The sequence below is a fragment of the Mobula birostris genome, chromosome 7, assembly GCF_030028105.1.
Source record: "Mobula birostris isolate sMobBir1 chromosome 7, sMobBir1.hap1, whole genome shotgun sequence".
NCBI classification, from domain to species: Eukaryota; Metazoa; Chordata; class Chondrichthyes; order Myliobatiformes; family Myliobatidae; genus Mobula; species Mobula birostris.
This window is the reverse complement of record NC_092376.1, coordinates 102,381,347-102,402,959: the sequence shown is the minus strand read 5'-3', so window position 1 is coordinate 102,402,959 and position 21,613 is coordinate 102,381,347. Positions and strand designations below refer to the sequence as shown.

At 42.4% G+C, this 21,613-nt stretch overlaps 1 protein-coding gene across 4 annotated transcripts in view; it reads right to left on the bottom strand.

The window, feature by feature from the left end:
* Positions 1-21,613, bottom strand: part of ebf1a (EBF transcription factor 1a) — a 476,793-nt gene that overhangs the window by 69,183 nt on the left and 385,997 nt on the right. The window lies entirely within an intron of this gene.

The window sequence follows — 21,613 nt, the reverse complement described above, 5'->3', positions numbered from 1 at the left end:
CAGATTGATTCCTGGGATGGCAGGACTTTCATATGAAGAAAGACTGGATGAACTGGGCTTGTACTCGTTGGAATTTAGAAGATTGAGGGGGGATCTGATTGAAACGTATAAGATCCTAAAGGGATTGGACAGGCTAGATGCAGGAAGATTGTTCCCGATGTTGGGGAAGTCCAGAACGAGGGGTCACAGTTTGAGGATAGAGGGGAAGCCTTTTAGGACCGAGATTAGGAAAAACTTCTTCACACAGAGAGTGGTGAATCTGTGGAATTCTCTGCCACAGGAAACAGTTGAGGCCAGTTCACTGGCTATATTTAAGAGGGAGTTAGATATGGCCCTTGTGGCTACGGGGGTCAGGGGTTATGGAGGGAAGGCTGGTACAGGGTTCTGAGTTGGATGATCAGCCATGATCATAATAAATGGCGGTGCAGGCTCGAAGGGCCGAATGGCCTACTCCTGCACCTATTTTCTATGTTTTCTATGTAAGACGTACCAGCAGACTTTAGAGACTCAGCAATCGCTACCATCTACAAAACGAAAGGCGGTCGATCCGAATGTGGAAACTATCGTGAAATTTCCCTGTAAGCAACAGCAAGAAAGATCCTCACCCGCATCATGAATAACCGGATCAAGCCTTTAGCCGAGAAGATCCTTCCAGTGACACCAGCCGGTTTTAGACCATCACCTGGAGCAATCGATATGATCTTCACAATGCGGCAACTACAAGAAAAATGTGTGAACAACTTCCACCTTTGTACATGGCATTCATCGACCTCACCAAAGCCTTTGACTCAGAATCAAGGGAACTCCTATGGGATGTCCTATCCACCTATGGATGCCCTGAGAAGTACACCTGAATCCTGAGACTCCTCCATGATGGCGTGCTTGCCACAGTCATGGTCAGCAACAGTAACTGTGAGCCTTTTCAAGTTAGATCAGGGATGTGTGACTGCCCCAGCTTTGTTCACCATCTTCATTGTGACAAACATCCACATCATCAGGGATGACCTGCCCGCAGGAATCTATAGAACAGATGGCAAGACTTTTCAATTTTGCCAGTCTCAAGTCCAAAAACAAGACAACCATGAGTTCCCTCATTGAGTTCCAATATGCAGATGACAACAGTGTTGCAGCTCTCTCAGAAAACTGCCTACAACAGATTCTGACTGCCTTCAACTGTGCACACACAAAACTTGGACTTACCATCAATTCCAAGAAGACTCAGATCATCTATCAATAGTCACCAACTGAGACAAATCGGATAGAAACATCAATTCAACTTGGCAAAACAACCCTGGAAAACGTGGACTACTTTCCGTATCTTGCAAGTCACCTCTTCTCCAATGTCGACCTTAATGATGAGATCCAACCACCTTAAATGCGCTGGAACACCTTTTGGACGTCCCCGAACAAGAGTCTTTCATGATCGTGACATCCGAACAGACATCAAAATGTTAGCGTACAAAGCAGTGGTAATCCCAACACTCCTGTATGCATCAGAAACCTGGACAACATACCGACGACATCTGAAAACACTTGAAAAGTTCCATCAATGCTGTCTTCGAAACATCTTAAATATTAGCTGGGAAGATAGAAGAACAAACGTCAGCATGCTAAATGAAGCAAAAACAACAAGCATTGAAGCCTACATCATCAAGAACCAACTAAGATGGAGCGGTTCATGTTGTTCGGATGAAAGACGGACATCTGCTGAAACCAATCTTCTACTCCCAGTTTAAAGAAGGCAAACGTAAAAGAGGCGGACAACAGAAGAGATGCAAAGGCGTCTTAAAAGCCAACATGAAGAAAGGTAGCATCGCCATCAGCAATTGGGAAACCAATGCCAAGGACAGGAAACTCTGGCAAGCCATCATCCAAGAAGGAACAGCAACTTTTGAAGCCAACAGATGTGCAGAATTAGAAGAAAATGGAAAGACAGGCAGCAACAACCAAAGCCCGATCTGCCATCTGGAACTACCTGTCCTGAATGTGAAAGAACTCTCGGAGCCAAGATTGGGCTCATAAGCCACTTGAGAGCCCATAAATAGATCAACGGAATGAAGACCATCATCCTCGACCTCGAGGGATAGCCACGGCGAACAATAAAAAGCTAATTTAATTTAGATTTCCTTGTTCAAACTAAGCAAGGATTTACTCTGCAAGGTAAGATCAAGATCCTTACACTTAAAGATAGATCTTCTTGGGCGCTATGGACTACTCAAAGCAATCAATTGCGATCACTTACTTAAAGCATTCTCTGCCAAGAAGCAGAGAAAAAGCTATCAAAGTGGCACAATTTTCCAAAGCCTGCTACAGCTGGCAAAAATGAAACTGTTTATATTTGTGCAAAATATAAGCAATGCAGGGTAGCACAGCTTGTGGCTGGCACCTCTATCTGAGTAACTCTGCACTGCAGAAAGACCCAGTCAGAAAACAAACAATTCAGTTGAGAGCCTGAAATTAACCATTATATCTCTAGTACATTTTACTCCAGTCAGCTCTTACTAAAGCAACACCCACAAAATACTGGAGGAACTCAGCAGGTCAGGAGCATCCATGGAAAAGAGTAAGCAATCAGCGTTTCAGGCTGAGACCCTCCTAAATCTTTCTTTTAGTTACTTGAATGCGTATGCCAACCCACCAATTCGCAGATAACATGAGGAGGAATTTTTTGGTTGCCTTGATGGAATACATGAAGCTCCAAGTTATTTTGAGTACAACAGCAGCCAAGACATTCCAACATCTATTGCATCTCAATTCACTTTTTGGAAACCTGAGGAAAACAAATCTTACATGCATTAATAACAGTGAAATGTTTGCTTTAAGTGAAGACAGATTTTGCCCCTAGGGCTCATAGGGGTGATCTCAGCCAGCCAGTCTTGGACAGCTGCCTCCACAGAGATGGATCAACAGCTCTGTGCCAAGTTCACTACGGCACATGGGAGGAGACACACGGTAAACCCTGCCTTCAACCGTTAACAGTTTATTATTCAAACTGAAAAATGTAGACTTCAAAACCTAAATCTGTTTATTTTTAATTTTTAAGACAATCGGACCATTGAGGCTATTCTGGCTCCAAGACCAATTGTATCAACCTGTTTGTCCACGTATTTCCCTGTAATCCATTCTCCCCACAAATTCATCAACTCTTCCTGTTTCTCCCACTCATTTGCACTCAATTACAGTGGCTAATTAACCAGCCAATCAGCACGGCTTTGAGATGTGGGAGAAAACCAGAGTACCTGGAGAGAACTGAGCAATCAGAGAACTCCACACCCTACAAGGACAGCACTAGATGTCAGGAATACAATGCATGCACTGCAGCTGGGCAGTAGAGACAGAAAGGCTGGAGCCCCATTTCTCTTTTGACAAACTGATGAGCTTAATGATAAATGGTTCCTCTTACTGAGTGAACCATTGTTTCCAAAGTGAAATTGCTAATGAGCAAATATTTCCTTTAAACAACATTGTATGTGGAGCAAAATTGCTAGACTGACCTACTTGTATCTATGCACCTAGACACTGGCTGAACAAAGTTTGGAATTAGTCATTAGGCTTGTCTCGAAGGATGCTCAAATAGCTCACTATATTTAAGCAATAGAACTAAACTTCACTGCAAGATCATTTGCTTTTGAATGCACTCTAATAAACACTGGCACTGATTCACTAATACAATCTTCCATCTGACCTTTCCACTCAGAACTGAGCAGTCGACACTGTTTTTCAAGCATTGAAAAGCTAAGACATCAAACCAAACGGCATCACAGTTGATGTCAAACAAATCTCAAGGTAACATTGCAAGAAGAACAGAAGAATTCCCTATGGTCTTCTGCCAATGCTTATACCCCAATGAAACAACTTGATGAATAGATGTCCTACATTAATATACTGACTACACTTTTACAAGTCCTTCACTGGCCTGTTTTCCCCACCCTCTGTAAATTTAGTTCTCTCATCAAATACTTCGTAGTATCCAAGACATCTTCAAGGAGCGGTGCCTTAGGAAGGTGGCGTCCATCGTTAAGTATCTCCTCCACCCAGGACATGCCCTCTTCTCATTATTACCATCAGAAGTCTGAAGGCACACACTCTGTGATTCAGGAACAGCTTCTTCCCCTCTGTCATCCAATTCCTAAATGGAAATGAACCCATGAACGCTACCTCACTACTTTTTTTTGTTTCTGTTCTTTGCGTTACCTACTTTAACTCAACTATTTAATAGACATTTATATACTTAATATACCTCTGTTTTTTTGTTCTCCTTATTTATTTATCATGTATTTCATTTACTGCTGCTGTAAAGTTAACAAATTTCATGATGAATCCTGGTGATATCATACCTGATTCTCCTTCTGAAATATGAGTTAATGGCTATGATTGGCAGACACCACTATGTGCTTTTATTCACTGAGAAATGCAAAGCTTGGAGGTTTGGATGTCCACATGGACAAAGAGCAACACCAGACTGAGTTCTCAGAGAGTCTCAGCTATCTGCATGCTTGCTAAGCACCTCATCTACTACTATTGCTGTAAATGGTGCTCTCAGGCCAGGCTGCCTGGCAACAGTGCGGAAATTACTTTTAACGTACTGGGTCACAAAATTTCATAAATCAAGACAAGCAAAGGAGAAGTAATGTGGCAAAGTAGGTTAACTGGAGTTTGTAGAGCTCTGAGAAGTAAGAAATGTGGCCAGTGTCCTCGGCATATATTAAACCATTGATTAATGCATTTCATATCTAATACAGGCCATAGATCTTCCCCCACATAATTAGCTCCCTCCAAAAATATATTTCAAATTAAATTTTTGAACGTTAAAAAGGACAGTAAGGAGCGCAGAAACAAAGGTGCATTTCAATTAACTCTCTCCTCCCTGAGCTGTAACTTGCTTCTCTTTGCAATACTGTATTGTGTCTCGCTGTTGGTCAGTACTTTTGCTGTGCTCTAATCAACTGGCAATCCTTCACGGGTGAGCATGGGTTGCTGGTGTGTCCCAGAGATCCTGGATGGTAAAAGCAGGACCTGTGCTGCAGAGTGGGTGGTCACTGGAAGCATGAGGAGGAGCTGTCCAGACAGCAAGACAATTTGAATTGAGAATGGAAGTTGTGGAGATACACAGCAGGTCAGACAGATACAGTGGTGAGAAAAACAGAGTTAGTGATCTTTCATGGAGTTTAACTCCATCCCTCACCTATACACTTTACAGTGACCAATTCAGGTGCTTTTGGAATGCAGGAAGAAACTGGAGCACATTGAGCAAACCATTCCCAGGGAGGATGTGCACACAGACAGCACCCAGAGTCAGGATTGTGCCTGGATCTCTAGCACTTAAAGCAGCAGTTCGACTACTTTTAAGATACTGTCACTTCCAGCATCTCAACAATATGCACATCTTAAAAGGGAGTTCACTGACCTTGAAGTTCTTTGGAACAATGAGAGAATATAAACATAGAAAATAGATTACAAGATCAGAAGAAGGTCATTCAGTCGCTTCATTCAAAAATGTCATCGCTGATTTCTAACTCAGCATCATTTTCTTCCTATTCCCCATTTTTCTTTGATTCCCTTCATATCCACAAATCTACTGTTTGGTTTTGAATGAATCTGAACCTCTGCAGTCTCTGGAATAGAAACTTACAAATCCTCACCACCATCTGAAATTTCCCCTCTCTTCATTCCTCATCACCCTTAATCAGAGACCAACGTTTTGTTATGTAAGATAGTTCAAAAATGCACATGTTTTATTGTACTGTCAGTGTAGGACAAACTTCAGAGCAAGATCTTCAGTGCAGTATCATATACCCAAGGAGCCCACCCATATTAACAAGGCTGGGAACTGCAAGCAGACGGTCACTTGGACAACATGAATGCAATCCTCCTCCTTCCATACGTCCTCTATTTCATGCTGTTTTGCTTTCTGGCCTTCTGCGCTCTTGCTGAAGTCTCTTAGCTGTCTGGAGTAATGGGATAACTAGGTTCCAAAGAGGACTCTTGCTATTGCTGCCAAAACTGAAAAGAAAATCTGTTGCCATGCACACAAGATGCTAGAGGAACTCAACGGGCCAGGCAGCATCTATGGTATATTTGAGCTGAATGGCATTGAGATAAGGGAGTTATTCTGTGTTAGCCCTGAGGTGCTCAAGTAACGTCATCCTATGGCACCACCCTTTCATTTAGCTGTTCCTGCAGCTGCTTTATCAAACTAACTATTTCTCCATCACAGGTCGATTGTTGGCCTTGCTTCTCAAAGATAAGACTTTAACCTTTGCAACTTCAACACAAAATCACCCAGCTTAGTGTAAAGTCATCCATAATCTTTTCCTAAGTATGAATCACTAGGTAACTGGAGAGAAGCTCTGGTCAGTCACATTGAGGAACAATGAGTATCCATACTTGACAGATTTGTATTCAGAACAAATTGAAAAGGTCACAGAGTTGATGTTCAGTTTCGAGTTAGCTCGTCGTAGTTGAAGAATACTGGGAGAGAAGGAGGCTGTATGCCAATTACTCTCATTGTTAATGATCACAATGACAATGGCCTTGACTACCATTTCTGATCAGAGTCCAGCAGAAAGCAAACATTGGGAAGAAGGTGAAATATGTTTGCCTTTAGCAACCAATAAGTTGTTAATGTAAATGTAAAGTTCAATCATAAAAGAGAGCCACCACCAACATAAGTTCAAGGATTAAGTTTAAGAACAAAGAGTTGCCATGATATTCCATTAACATGTTACACATGTCTCTTTTCTAAGCTTAGGCTGTTGCCCAGCTACAACCGGATTTGCTCATAATGCTTTTATAATTTGCCTCCACAGCATTTTCCCCAATAGTAACTAATCAGTACTGAGCAGCCAAGCATTATATTGAAATATCATCCCTTTTTTAACATTAGGGTCCAATAATAAAACAATAGAAGTTAATGCATCCCTATCAATTTCAATTCAAATTTAGCAACTGCATATCAGTTATGGTAAATAAGTAGGTGACAACCTTAACAACAATCATAACATACATTGAAAATATCTCTGCCATGTGGGCAGGTTAGTATGATATATATTCCAAGAGTAATTATACATTGTGCCCTCAATGATCCACTTACAGACACCGTTGCTGTTTACATTAGTGACGTGTTTGAATTGTTATCATTCTAAAATATTCCAAAATCCGAAGGTAAAAGTAATCCACTGGAGTGAAACTTCAATCATTTCAGCTGAAGCAGGAATGAGATTTAATTGCATCAAATCTCGTCACTTACAGAGCGACACAATGCTGGTGGAGTTACTGTCATGCTGATGCTTAAGTGTATTTGACACAGAAACTAGGAAGGCTAGAATATTTACGGGAGCACAGTTGCCATAACTACACTGTGCCGGCAGCTGATGCACCCAAATTAAGCTTCAGCTAAGAAGCAAGTTTCTCACCCGAATATCAAACAGATATAGGTCACATCATAGAGACCCCATTTGGAACCCCAGCTCGTCTTACTAGGTCCCATATGGTCAAGTGGGTAGGTGGGGGTATGTTGGGTGGAGGAAGGGAGGGGAGTGAGTCAGTAGCAACATGGGATATTGTTGTTGAATAACAAAGTTTCAGAGGCATGACCATGGGTAATACATCCACTTGCTCGCAATACCACAGAATGTAACTTTGTTCAGAAAGACACTTAGCAAGTGAAACTAAACGATTCAATATTGGTGCTCCAATACACCATTAGGACACATTTTGAATAACACATCCCAGCATATAAAATGGAAATGCATTGTCACTAACCACAGTTGCATCTTTCAATAAGCTGATTCAGTCCCTCTATCCCCCTGAGACATTCACTTTGATCACAGCTGATCTTTACTACAGCTCCATTTACCTGCTCCAGCATTCTATCTTGGGATGTTGCCTCCAAACAAAAACTCATTGCTCTTAGACGGCTGTCTAACATCCTCGTGTATACAGTCTTTCAAACTGACTATGGTGCACCTCTTTCTGTGGTAAAATTGAACCAGACAAGGAATTAATTATTAGCTCCTGTCTGACAAGCAGACATTTCCTTCCCCATCTCCATCTCTGGTACCTTCTACCCGCTACCATCATGGAAACCAGTCTCTCTTCCAAAGGCTCTGGGAACGACTCCAAGTACACTTCCATCTGGCTTGGTAAAGCTGCCTAGGTAATCCAAGACCCCACCCATTTTTGATATTCTCTGTTCTCCTCACTCCCCCAACCTTTTGGGAGGCAGATGCGAAATCTTGAGGGCACGTACCACCAGTCTCCAAGGACAGCTTCTATTTCACAGTTAGAATATGATATAAATGGCCTCATACTCTGTTAAAGTGGACTCTTTCAATCTACTTCAGTATGGTCCAGCATCTTATTGTTGGCTTGCACTGCACTTCCTGTATTTGTAAATGTGACATTCCATTCTGCATTATTGTTCTCCCTTGTACCACTCAATGCTCTTACATGATGAAATGACCTCTACAGATGGCACGCAAAACAAAGTTTTTCACTGTACCTTGTTACATGTGACAATAATCAACCAGTTTACCAAGTCAAGCGCCATCAGTGGAGGGATATAACTAGTAGATGTTTTTGTTTGAGACCCTTCATCATGAGTCCTGATAAATGACCTCAGTTCAAAGTTCAGAGTTCAAAGTAAATTTATTATCAAAGAGCATATCTGTCATTTTCTTTCGGGCATACTCAATAAATCGAAAAACCATTAAGAATCAATGAAAGACCGCACCAACTGGGTGGACAACCTGTATACAAAGACAACAAACTGTGCAAATACATAAAGAAAGAAATAATAATAATTAATATAGAAACATAGAAAACCTACAGCACAAATATATAGCAATAATTATTGAGAATATGAGATGAAGAATCCTGGAAAGTCAGTCCATAGGTTGTGTGGCAAATGAAGTATCCCATCTGTTTCAGGAGTCTGATGGTTGACGTGTAATAAATGTCCCTGCATGTGGTGGTGTGAGTCCTGATGCTCCTGTACCTTCTTCTGTAAGCTGTCTCATTACCTCTAGAAAGAAGGTCGATCAAAGTCATGTCATCAGTGAATTCGATCAGCAGATTGGAGTTGTGTGTGGCAGTACAGTCATGGGCGTAAAGGGAGTAGAGAAGGGGACTCAGGACACAACCCTGGGGGCATCTGTGTTGGGGGTCAGAGGAGTGGAGGTGAGGGAGCCTATCCTTACCATCTGTCCGTGATCTGATAGGAAGTCTAGGATCCAGCTGCACAAGGTGGGGTGCAGGCTGAGGTCTCTGAGCTTCCTGTCAAGTCTGGAGGGAATTATGGTGTTGAATGCTGAACTGTAGTCCAGGAATGGCATTCTAACACATGCATCCCTCTGCTCCAGGTGAGTGAGGATGGTGTGTAGCTGTGGCTATGGTGTCATTGGTAGACCGGTTCCATCGGTTGGCAAATTGTAGGGTGGCTAATGTGGATAGTGGCATGCTGTAGTTTTTAACCAGCCTCTCAAAGCATTTGCTTATAATTGAAGTGAGTGCAACAGGACGCCAATTGTCCAGGCATGCTACCTTGGTTTTCTTAGGTACAGGGACAATAATGGACGATTTGAAACAGGAGGGCACTATGCACTGGGAGAGGGAGAGATTAAATGCACCGTCCAGCTGTTCTGCACACACTTTGAGGATGCACCCTGGGATGCCATTCGACCCTGCTGCCTTGAGGTTGTTGACACACTGGAATGTTCTGCGTACCTCAGCCTTGGAGATGACCAAGGAGCAGGTTTCATCGGTGGCTCTCCTTGGGAGTTCAGTCTTAACAACCTCAAATCGAGCATAAAAAACATCTAGCTCATCTGGGATCGAGGCAGCAATGTTGGCTGTACTACTATGTTTCCTCTTGAAGTCTGTGATGGTGTGCAGTCCTTGCCATACACTGCGTGTGTCATTGTCGCAGAGATGTGACTGGATTTTGTCCCTGTATTTCCATTTTCCCACCTTGATGGCTCTATGCAAATCATAGTGGCATCTCTGGAGATCCTGCTGGTCTCCAGTGGTGAAGGCTTTATCCTTTGTGCTGAGAGCAAGAAGCACTGAAAAGTTTATCCAAGGCTTCTGGTCTGGGCAGACCTGGACCGGTTTTTGGCAAACAATGTCTTCAACGCCCTTCTGAATGAAGCTTGTGACCACCTCCGCGTATTTGGAGATGTTCTCAGCTCAAAATACCTCCCAGGTGACGCTATCAAAGCAGTCTTGTAACATTGGATCTGACTGGTTGTTGTGGCCCACTCAGCTGCCTTTCTAAACTCCTTCTTATATAGTGATTCATCCCCACCTTTGATTCGGCCAACGACAGGGGTGTCGTCAGCAATCTTAAATACGGCATTGGAGCTGTGGTTAGCCACACAGTCATAAGTGTAAAACAAGTAGAGCAGGGGCTAAGCAACAGCCTCGTGCTGCACCTCTGTTGATGGAGATTGTGGAGGAGGTGTTGTTGCCAATCCGGACTGACTGAGGTTGGCAAATGAGGAAATCGAGAATCCAGTTGCACAAGGAAGTATTGAGCTTATTGATTAGTTTTGAGGGGACAACAGTATCAAATGCCAAGCTGTATTTGATCAAGAGCATTGTGATGTCTGCATCTTTGCTGTCCAGATGTGGATGTTAGTGCTACAGGATGATAGTAACTGAGGCAGGTTAGCATGTTCTTCTTAGGCATTGGTATAATTGAAGCCTGCTTGAAGCAATTGGATTGCAGAAGCGAGAGGTTGAAGATCCCAGTGAACACTCCAACCAGTGGGTCAGCAGGTCTTTAGTACTTGACCAGGTATCCATCTAGGCCGGATGCTTTTCGTGGTTTCAGCCTCCTGAAGACTACTCACATTTCTATCTCAGAAAGTGAAATCACAGGATCATTGGGGGCTGTGGAGTTCACGATGGTTCCTCCATGTTTTGATGGTCAAAGCGAGCATAGAAGGCATTGATTTTATCTGCAAGTGAAGCCCTGTCATCACCTACGTGGCTTGATTTAACTTTATAAGAGGTGATAGTATTCAGTCCCTGCCACAACTGTCAGGCATCCTTTGTTGATTTGAGTTTAGTCCGGAATTGCCACTTCACCTGTGAGGTGGCTTTCTGGAGGGACCTTGTGTATCTTTCTTGGTTATCAGACTTGAATGCGTCTGATCTGGCACTCAGCAGATTGCAGATCTTATCTTTCATCCACTGGGGAAGACTCTGAATGATTTTGTGAGGACACACTCATCTACAACTGCTTTTATAGAGTCTTTAATGACCATGGTGCATTCATTCAGATCCACAGATGAATCCCTGAACATGGCCCAGTCCACCAACTCAAAGCAATCCAGTAGCCACTCCACCTCTTTGTTGTCCTAATCTCTGGAGCCTTGTTCTTTAGCCTCTGCCCGTATGCAGGTAGGAGAAGGGCAGCCAAGTGATCAGATTTTCAGAAATGCAGTCTGGGCATTGAATGGTAGGCATCCTTTATCTTCGTTTAGCAGTGGTCTAGTGTGTTGGGATCTCTGGTGCTACAGGTTATATGCTGATGGTAACTGGCTTCAAATAAGCCTGGCTGAAATCCTTGACTATGATTTGTTTCATGTTTGGTGACAGCATCATACAGCATTGCCAGTGCCTGGTTACAGTCAATGGTGGCATGTAAATTGTGGTCAGGATTATGGAGGAGAACTTCCTTGGTAAATAGAATGGTCAGCATTTACCTTATTTTGTGTTCAAGGTTAGGGGAAGAAGAGTACAACAAAACCACCACATCCGAGCACCACAGAGGGGTTATCATGAAACACACACCTCTCTCTTCTAGCTTTTTCCAAATCAGCAGTTTGGTCCATCCTGTGTATCGAGAAGCCTTCAGGTCTGATCACCATATCTGGTGTACTTTGAGTAAGCTAGGTCTTGGTAAGACACAAAGCACAACACTTCAAACCATTGACTATTCCTCTTCAGAGATGCTGACTGACTTACTGCGTTTCTCCAGCATTCATGTGCTTTGCTCAAGGTTTCCAACATCTGAACCTTTTGTGTTTACAATTTACCAAGTTGACTGTTTCTCTCTCCACAAATGTTGCATTATTTTCTGTTTTTATTTCAGATTTTCAGCACCTGCAGGTATTTTTCTTTGGAGCATAGAATGCTGAAAAACCTCAACAGGTCAGGCAACATCTATGCAAAGGGTCAATGCTTTGGGTCTGTGACCCTGGAAATTAAACAGATGCAAGTAGGTTTTCAGCGAGAAGGATGGTGGAGTGGTGTGGTCAGGAGCTTCTAGCTGACTTGGTTAGCTTTCCCAGCATTTTCTATTTCATATCAGATTTCTGGTATCTGCAGTTTTTATTTAAATTTTCACTTCCTGTTTTTTTTCCCATTTGTGAGCTGGAACATTTATTTTGCTCACTTGTCCTTGTGGTTCACTATAACCTCCCACTCCCTTAACCATCAGAATTTCTTTGATTCCTCTGCAGCTATAAAAAGAACACAAGAGTTGAAGAACACCAGCTCTTGTGTCATCAGGGGAAAAAAAACGCGGCAATAGAACCAAAGTGAACTGAAAAGTCTCACACAAAGTTTTTGTGAAATGTGAATTTCAATCACGAAACAACTGACCATCATCAAAGTTGCCTCACCAGGAATGGTGGAGGTGAATAGTTGCACTTAAAGAGAAGCTAGATGCTGAGGTAAGTAAGGAAATTGGGGCATGCTGATTGGATAAGAGGGTTCACAAGGAGTATAAAAACCATCACATACCAGATGGGACAAATGTTATTTTTCTGAAATGCAAATAGGAACATAAACAGAAGAACATAAGAAATAGGAGCAGGAGTAGGGCATCTGGCCCATCAAGCCTGCCCCGCCATTCACTAAGATCATGGCTGATCCGTCCGTAAACTCAGCTCCATCCACCTGCCTTTTCCCCATAACCCTTAATTCCCTTACTATGTAAAAACCTACCTAACTGTTTCTTAAATATATCTAGTGAGGACACCTCAACTGCTTCCCCGGGCAGAGAATTCCACAGATTCACTACTCTCTGGGAAAAATAGTTCCTCCTCATCTCCGTCCTAAATCTTCTCCCCTGAATCTTGAGGCAATGTCCCTAGTTCTAGTCTCACCTACCAATGGAAACAACTTTCCTAGTTCTACCTTATCTATCCCTTTCAAAACTTTGTATGTTTCTGTAAGATTCCCCCTCATTCTTCTGAACTCCAGAGATTATAGTCTCAGGCGACTCAATGTCTCCTCATAGGTTAACTCCTTCATCCCTGGAATCAACCTGTTGAACCTCGTCTGCACTGCCTCCAAAGCCAGTATATCCTTCCTCAAGTATGGAGACCAGAACTGCACAGTCCCCCAGGTGCCGCCTCACCAGTACCCTGTATAGTTGCAGCATGACCTCTCTGCTCTTGAATTCAATCCCTCTAGCAATGAAGGTCAACATTCTGTTTGCCTTCTTAATAACCTGTTGTACCTGCAAGCCAACTTTTTGCGATACACGCACAAGTACTCCCAAGTCCCTCTGTACAACAGCATGCTACAATCTTTCACCATTTAAATAATAGTCTGCTCTTCTATTATTCCTTCCAAAGTGGATGATCTGGCATTTACCAATGTTGTATTCCATCTGCTAGACCTTTTCCCACTCACTTAACCTATCTATATACCTCTGCAGACTCTCCACGTCCTCTGTACAATTTGCTTTTCCACTCAGTTTAGTGTCATCAGCAAATTTTGCTGCGCTACACTCAGTCCCCTCTTCCAAATCATCAATGTAAATGGTAAACAGCTGTGGGCCCAGCACCGACCCTTGTGGCACCCCACTCAGTACTGACTGCCAGCCGGAGAAACACCCATTTATACCAACTCTCTGCCTTCTATTGGTTAACCAATCCACTATCCATGCCAATACACTTCCTTCAACTCCATGCATCCGTATCTTATCTATAAGTCTCTTGTGCGGCACCTTATCGAACACCTTCTGGAAATCCAAGTATACGACATCCACCTGTTCCCCTCTATCCACTGCACTCATTATGTCTTCAAAGAACTCCAGTAAGTTTGTCAAACAGGACCTGCCCTTCTGGGTAATATGAAGTTGTGGATTCAGCTCCCATCAACCTCCACCAAGATTGACTCTAAACTTGCTTGCTGGGATAATGGAGTCAGGGGCTTGTGAAAAACTTGCTTGATAGACTTCATCCTCAGCAACCACATTTAGAAGCAAGGACACGATTTGCACCGATACAATGAACAGGATTTCTTAAAGAAAATTATGTGCTCCTTTTAAAACCTCTGTAATTTCAAAATCCTTGGTATTGAGATATGTTAACATTCTTGCCTGCAATTGCAGAGCCCTATCACATATTGGACAAGCTCATAACCCAATGATATCACAATCAGAACAGGTTACAAACGTCTTTCAGAAAAACAATTCCAATCAATGTTAATATGCACATATTTAGATACAGGAGTGAATCCCAGTGTAGTCTTCTGCTATTGTAGCCCATCTACTTCAAAGATCAACGTTTGTGTGTTCAGAGAGACTTTTCTGCACACTAGTGTTGTAACATATGGTTATTTGTCATCTTCCTGTCTGCTTGAATCAGACTGACCATTCTCATCTAACCTCTCTCATTAACAAGGCGTTTTCACCCACAGAACTGATGCTCACTGGATATTTTTTGCACCATTCTCAGTAAACTCTCAAGATTGTTATGCATAAAAATCCCAGGAGATCAGCAGTTTCTGAGGTACTCAAACCTCCCCATCTGGCACCAACAACGATTCCATGCTCAAAATCACTTGATCACATTTTCCCCCTATTTTGATGTTTGATATGACAATAACTGAACCTCTTGACCATGTCTGCATGCTTTTATGCTTTGAGTTGCTGTCACGTAATAGGCTGATTAGTTATTGACATTAATCAGCAGATGGACGGGTGTACCAAATAGGGTGCCATTAAGTTTATACTTTATGTTTTTTCCTTTTTACCAGCAATATATTTAGTCACCAGGTTCAAGAACAATTACTTTACTCCAATCATTCTCTGTTTTGGAATCAACCTGCACAACCCTATTCATGGTCTCTTCGGGCACTACAAAGGGCTTTGTTTTATTTTATTCGGTTTGTGTTCTTTCATGTATAATTTTGGATGTTACATTTATTTTAGGTTTTCCTTATGAATGTTATAGCTCTAATGGTACGTGTCTGTGATTCCACTGCTAAATTTTTCATTGCATCCGTGCATACATGTACTTCTGCAAATGACAATAAACTCTGTAAACTACCTTTTCAGTGAATTAATGATTGGGCAAGTTACATATTCTGAATAGTTTAATAAGTCAAAATTTAGGGTTATAAAGCATCTGAACTCCTTGAAATGCCATGAACCCTAGGGTATTTTCATGTAAGAGTTACTGTGATGACAACATATTAAAAAGCTTCAGACAAAACTTCAAAGCCTAAAGTTAAAGAGGAAGTCTTAGAAATTAATTTGAAAATGCTTGTTAATGAGTATATTGACATTTTTGTCCTTTCACAAATTGGAGAGCAGTGTCCTATCACGTATTGGACAAACAGTCCCCTATCACATACTAGACAAGCAGTACCCCATTACATATTGTACAAACAGTGTCCTATCACATATTAGACACCATTCCCTCTCACATATTGGACAAACAGTCCCCTATCATATACTGGACAAGCAGTGTCCCATCACATATTGGACAACAACCCCAATTACATATTGGACAAGCAGTGTCCTATCACATATTAGACACCATTCCCTTTCACATATTGGACAAACAGTCGCCTATCATATACTGGACAAGCAGTGTCCTATCACATATTGGACAAGCAGTGTCCTACCACATATTGGACAAAAAGTCCCCTATCACATATTGGACAAACAGTCCCCTATCACATACTAGACAAGCAGTACCCCATTACATATTGTACAAACAGTGTCCTATCACATATTAGACACCATTCCCTTTCACATATTGGACAAACAGTCCCCTATCATATACTGGACAAGCAGTGTCCCATCACATATTGGACAACAACCCCAATTACATATTGGACAAGCAGTGTCCTATCACATATTGGACAAACAGTCCCTATCATATATTAGACAAGCAGTGTCCTACCACATATTGGACAAACAGTCCCCTATCACATACTAGACAAGCAGTACCCCATTACATATTGTACAAACAGTGTCCTATCACATATTAGACACCATTCCCTTTCACATATTGGACAAACAGTCCCCTATCATATACTGGACAAGCAGTGTCCCATCACATATTGGACAAGCAGTGTCCTACCACATATTGGACAAACAGTCCCCTACCACATATTGGACAAGCAGTGTCCTATCACATTCTGGACAAACAGTCCCCTATCACATTCTGGACAAACAGTCCCCTATCACATTCTGGACAAACAGTCCCCTATAACATATTGGACAAGCAGTGTCCTACCACAAATTGGACAAACAGCCCCCTATCACATATTGGACAAACAGTCCCCTATTACATATTGGACAAACAGTCCCCTATCACATATTGGACAAACAGTCCCCTATCACATATTGGACAAACAGCCCCCTATCACTTATTGGACAAACAGTCCCCTATCACATATTGGACAAGCAGTGCCCTATCACATATTGGACAAACAGTCCCCTATCACATATTGGACAAACAGTCCCCTATCACATATTGGACAAACAGTCCCCTATCACATATTGGACAAACAGCCCCCTATCACTTATTGGACAAACAGTCCCCTATCACATATTGGACAAGCAGTGCCCTATCACATATTGGACAAACAGTCCCCTATCACATATTGGACAAACAGTCCCCTATCACATATTGGACAAACAGTCCCCTATCACATATTGGACAAACAGAGTCCTACCACATATTGGACAAACAGTCCCCTATCACATATTGGACAAACAGTCCCCTATCACATATTGGACAAACAGCCCCCTATCACTTATTGGACAAACAGTCCCCTATCACATATTGGACAAGCAGTGCCCTATCACATATTGGACAAACAGCCCCCTATCACATATTGGACAAACAACCCCCTATCACATATTGGGCAAGCTATCGTCTAATATAGTGGCCATTACAGAGACTTGACTGGCACCAGGGCAGAAATGGATTCTCAATATTCCTGGATATCAGTGCTTTAAAAGGGATGCGGGGGTGGAAGGAGAGGAGGGGTGGCATTACTGGTCAGGGATACTATTACAGAAAAGGTAATGTATCGGGATCCTCTTTTGAGTCAGTATGGGTGGAAGTCAGGAACAGGAAGGGAGCACTTACTCTATTGGGAGTATTATATAGGCCCCCTGGTAGCAGCAAAGATACCGAGGAGCAGATTGGGAGACAGATTTTGGGAAGGTGCAAAATCAACAGGTTTTTTTTTTATCATGGGTGACTTTAACTTCCCTAATATTGATTAGCACCTGATTAGTTCCAATTGTTTAGATGGGGCAGAGTTTGTTAAGTGTGTCCAGGACGGATTCCTGTCATACTATGTTGACAGGCCGACTAGGGGGAATGCCATACTAGATCTAGTATTAGGTAACGAACCGGGTCAGGTCACAGATCTCTCAGTGGGTGAGCATCTGGAGGACAGTGACCACCGCTCCCTGGCCTTTAACATTATCATGGAAAAGGATAGAATCAGAGTGAACAGGAAAATTTTTAATTGGGAAGGGAACATCGACTCAGACCATGACAGGCCTGCGTCGGGCATTTTCATGCCTTACAGGGCGCAGATTGGAAGTCTGTGTGGGGCACCACTCCTCACACAGACTAGAGCAATGTGTGATTAAGTACCTTGCTTAAGGGCACAAACACGCTGCCACAGCTGAGGCTCGAACTGGTGACTTTGAGGTAACTAGACGAACACCTTAACCATTTGGCCACATGCCCAACACAAATTATGAGGCTATAAGGTTAGAACTTGCAGATGTGAATGGAATGATGTTTCTGCAGGGAAATGTACTATGGACATGTGGTTGATGTTTACCTTTCTCTTGCAGGATGTTAGGGATAAATTTGTCTCAGTGAGGAAGGTAAAGAATGGTAGGGTGAAGGAACCATGGGTGACAAGTGAGGTGGAAAATCTAGTCAGGTGGAAGAAGGCAGCATACATGAGGTTTAGGAAGCAAGGATCAGATGGGTCTATTGAGGAATATAGGGTAGCAAGAAAGGAGCTTAAGAAGGGGCTGAGGAGAACAACGAGGGGGCATGAGAAGGCCTTGGCGAGTAGGGTAAAGGTAAACCCCAAGGCATTCTTCAATTATGTGAAGAGCAAAAGGATGACAGGAGTGAAGGTAGGACTGATTAGAGATAAAGGTGGGAAGATGTGCCTGGTGGCTGTGGAAGTGAGCGAGGTCCTCAATGAATACTTGTCTTCGGTATTCACCAATGAAAGGGAACTTAATGACGGTGAGGACAATATGAGTGAGGTTGATGTTCTGAAGCATGTTGATATTAAGGGAGAGGAGGTGTTGGAGTTGTTAAAATACATTAGGATGGGTAAGTCCCTGGAGCCTGACGGAATATTTCCCAGGCTGCTCCACGAGGCAAGGGAAGAGATTGCTGAGCCTCTGGCAAGCAGTCCAATCCAGAGAAGTGTGAGGTGGTACACTTTGGAAGGACAAACTCCAAGGCAGAGTACAAAGTAAATGGCAGGATACTTGGCAGTGTGGAGGAGCAGAAGGATCTGGGGGTACATATCCACAGATCCCTGAAAGTTGCCTCACAGGTGGATAGAATGGTTAAGAAAGCTTATGGTGTGTTAGCTTTCATAAGTCGAGGGATAGAGTTTAAGAGTCGCGAGGTAATGATGTAGTTCTATAAAACTCTGGTTTGGCCACACTTGGAGTATTGTGTCCAGTTCTGGTTGCCTCACTATAGGAAGTATGTGGAAGCATTGGAAAGGGTACAGAGGAGATTTACCAGGATGCTGTCTCGTTTAGAGAGTATGCATTATGATCAGAGATTAAGGGAGCTAGGGCTTTACTCTTTGGAGAGAAGGAGGATGAGAGGAGACATGATAGATGTTTACAAGATATTAAGAGGAATAGATAGAGTGGACAGCCAGCGCCTCTTCTTCAGGGAACCACTGCTCAGTACAAGAGGACTTGGCTTTAAGGTAAGGGGAAGTTCAGGGGGGATATTAGAGGAAAGTTTTTTACTCAGACAGTGGTTGGTGCGTGGAATGCACTGCCTGAGTCAGTGGTGGAGGCAGATTCACTAGTGAAATTTAAGAGACTGCTAGACAGGTATATGGAGGATTTTAAGGTGGGGGGTTATTAAGGAGGGAGGGTTTAAGGATCGGCATAACATTGTGGGCCGAAGAGCCTGTACTGTGCTGTACTATTCTATGTTCTATGTTCTATATTCTATGTTCAAGCAGTGTCCTATCACATATTGGACGAGCAGTTCTATAAATCATGCTCCTCAATTTTTATCTAATTTTCCATTCAAGAATAAGACAATGTTTAAATAATACTTTCATCCACACATACCTCTAAATTTACAAGCATTGGATATAGCCTACTCTTGAAGGGTCAGGCATTTTTAGCTAATTATTCATTTATTTAAAATGAAGTTAATTGGATTTAACAAGACTGGAGGAAATGGAAAGTGGCAGCTCCATGTCAGAATAACTTATAAACCTCTTCACCTGAAAGATCCATCTTCCTGAATGGAAAGCTAAGGCCCAATGCCATGGGATGGACTTGGCCCTGAGGTAACAAGCCTGGTGTGAAAACCTGGAATAAAGTTAACCCACTCTGGCAGACTTGAAAACCTCTATCAGAGCCAAGTGACTGCGCAATTCTCCAAGGAACTGTGGAAAAATGTAAACCAGTTACTAAAAAAACTCTGGGATGCAGGGGTTAGTGTCGGGGGCTGAAATTATAGCTGAGCTTTTCAAGAATGATATCAGGAAATGTTTCTTCATATTCAGGGTGGGAGAAATCTGAAACTTGCTTTCTCAGTAAGCTGTTGGGGCCAAATGAAAATTCCAAAAACTTGGAAGTAAATCTAAATTAATTTCAAATACACACAGCAAGGAATTCAGAAAAGATCATTGCCCAGAGAACATCAAGAATGTGGAATTTGATACCATAAGAGAACTGTGTTGAAATGCACAGATGCATTTAAGGAAAATTAAGATATACATAAAGGAAGTTAAAAGTCAGAGATAAAGGGATATAGAGCAAAGACCAAGTTAGGGGCAGGCAGCCTTGCTCTAGATAAAGGACGAAATATGGTAAGAGATTGAATAGCTCCCTCCTGTTCCAAATCAACTACAGACTAGCTTGCAAGCCAAGTGGTTAAAGTGGTTCCAGGTGGTGAAGTTATAGAAACCACTTAGTCCTCTGTGCTGGGTTATTCTTTGTGTTTAGCTGGTCAAACTCCAACAAAACTGTACACACTTCAACAGTCCCCAACACCTCATTCAAGCCTTTACCTGGACTTTGGTCTCAATATGCTGCACCTATACTCAGAAAACCCTTCTATGCTGGGTTGGCACTTAAAAATTGTCCCAGAACAAACTCTTCAGCTTTCTCCCTGTTTTCCATCTTTGTGGCTCTCCCTTGTTTCCCATCACTATCCCATTCCTGGACCCTTAGTTTTCCGTCATTGTCTTATCATGTTTCCATTACTATCCCATCCTAGAATCTTCTGTTCCTTGTCATTATCCCTCTGCAATGTTGATTCACTTTGTAAGCTGGCATTAGCCTACGGCTCCTGTTTATCTGGTTTTGATTCTTTAATGGGATTTTTTTTTAACGACACTGGTGTAAAATTCTTTGACAGGTGACATTAACTAAAGGTCATGTATTACTATACACTACATAGGCTATGCAAATTGAATCAAAAACATAGCAGCCAGATTAGCTGAGGTAAAAATTATAAGGTCAGACAAAGTCAGTCAAGCTGATAGTGCTGAAAAGATGCTTGTAATTACTCTTTTTAGTCTATTAACTATTGTTGTTCTATCAGGGCTCAGGGGTATATGAAAGCCATGGACATGAAGTACAAGATAAAGTAATGTGTATTTACTACTCCCAAAGGATCAATTTGGCTGGTATTTTACAGATCGAAGAAGCAAAACACAAATGCCGTTCTCCTTTTTCTCCACTGAATTTTGTCTTTTATCAAACTCTGCTCTGAAGGCAGCCATGACACTGGGTGCAATCTAACCACTCTGAACAGAATCTCTCTGTGATACCCCTGTCATGTAAAGATCAAATCCGTGTCTTCTGGCATAATGTACAACAGCCCCTGTATCTTCTTGATAAAGCCCAGGGACATGCTGGGATCAAGGCTTTGACTGCCAACTGATTTTTAAAGAAGGGAAGCGCAATGCAAATCTGTCGAAGGGATGTGAAGGAAATCTCTCCAGCCCTGCCCCCGTAAAGTCATTGCATGAACTGCCTTGACAAGTAGAATATGTTTGTCAGCTTGATATGAACTGACCTCTTTTTTTCTCTATCTATTCATCGTGTTTGCTTCCTGTCAAACGAATCCTGCCAACTTCAGCTTAGGCGATAATTCAC